The sequence below is a fragment of the Lipotes vexillifer genome, unplaced genomic scaffold (genome assembly GCF_000442215.2).
Source record: "Lipotes vexillifer unplaced genomic scaffold, Lipotes_vexillifer_v1.1 scaffold1034, whole genome shotgun sequence".
Lineage (NCBI taxonomy): Eukaryota > Metazoa > Chordata > Mammalia > Artiodactyla > Lipotidae > Lipotes > Lipotes vexillifer.
The window spans coordinates 319,257-320,444 of NW_006790288.1; the positions used below are offsets into that span (position 1 = coordinate 319,257).

Genomic DNA, 1,188 nt, shown 5'->3' on the forward strand with positions numbered 1-1,188 from the left:
CTCTCTCTCTCTCTCTCTCTCTCTCTCTCTCTCTCTCTCTCACACACACACACACACACACACACACACACACTTCTTTTTCGCTCCCTTCCTCCATTACTGGACGCACCTCAGTTTGGCTATCGATAGGGGAGAACAGCTTGTTTTCTTTTCATTTTACTTTTATATTGAGACTTTAAAATGAACTTTATCCTACAGTGAGGGTAGTACCCTGCACTCCTAGCCACCTGAAAACTCCACCATCCCTCCCCGAAAGTCTAGCTGACAAGGGAGGACCGTCCAAACTGCCCAGCACAGTTGACGAAGGGAGGCCACGAACGGGGAAGGGGGGCTGGGAAGGCGGGACGCAGGTGAAAGGGAGGAGTAACCGGGGAAAGGTTGGGGCCAAGCAAGGAACAGTCAGGGCGAAGAGGGGGTGCCGAGAGGAGATGGCTCAGGGTGAAATATAATCAGAAAGGAGATGGGGAACAGTGGCGATCAGAGGGTCAGAGTTTGGGAGTCTGAAGAGGCGGGAGGGGCGGGAGCAGACGGGGGAGGGTGACAAGGCGGGGGCTCCGTTACCCTCGCGGCTCCCGGGGCAAGGCCCTAGGCCGGGGCGGAGCACGGGGCCCGGCTGCCTCTCCTCATTCCTCTGCTGTGACCCCGGGGTCCGGCCGGCCCCTCCCCCGTCGACGATGGAGGCGGAGGCGGTGGCAGAGACTGAGACCGCGGCTGTTGTTCCGCACAGGAGCAGGAGCTGGAGCCAGACGGGACTGATCTGGACTGGCCTCCCCCAGTGGCTTTTTGCCTGCTCCACACTCGACTCCGGCTGCTGGTTCAGGATCGGTGGTTTTCGGCCGTCCGGCCGGAAACAAGCGCCAGTTTCCGGCCGGAGCGGGTTGGTGGTGACACCCAAGCGGCCCCCGGGCCTCCTCCCGCCCAGCCCCGCCCCGCCCCACCCCGTAGCAGCCCCGCCCTTAGCGCCACTCCCCTAGCTGCGGCCAGTTTGGCGCTTGCCCCGCGCGTGACCCCGTGTTTTCCTGGCCCGTGTACCTGAAGCCCCTGTTCTGGAGAGTTCTTGAACCGGAGCTGGAGGGCTACTGGGTGGACTCTTGAGACTTTGAGGTGTAGTCAGTTGGACACAGCCCTTTGGGAAGAAGCAGAAAGAGGCAGGGTAGTTCAAGAAAGGTGAGAGGGATGAAAATACTT

General features: G+C 60.7%; 1 protein-coding gene across 1 annotated transcript in view; it reads right to left on the reverse strand.

Annotated features, from left to right (window-relative positions):
- Nucleotides 1–787, reverse strand: part of OTUD7B (OTU deubiquitinase 7B) — a 52,166-nt gene extending 51,379 nt beyond the window's left edge. The window contains exon 1 of the mRNA XM_007463486.1: nucleotides 562–787. The gene's annotated coding sequence lies outside the window, so the exon portion shown is untranslated. The remainder of the gene's footprint in view (nucleotides 1–561) is intronic.
- Nucleotides 788–1,188: the final 401 nt, after the last annotated feature.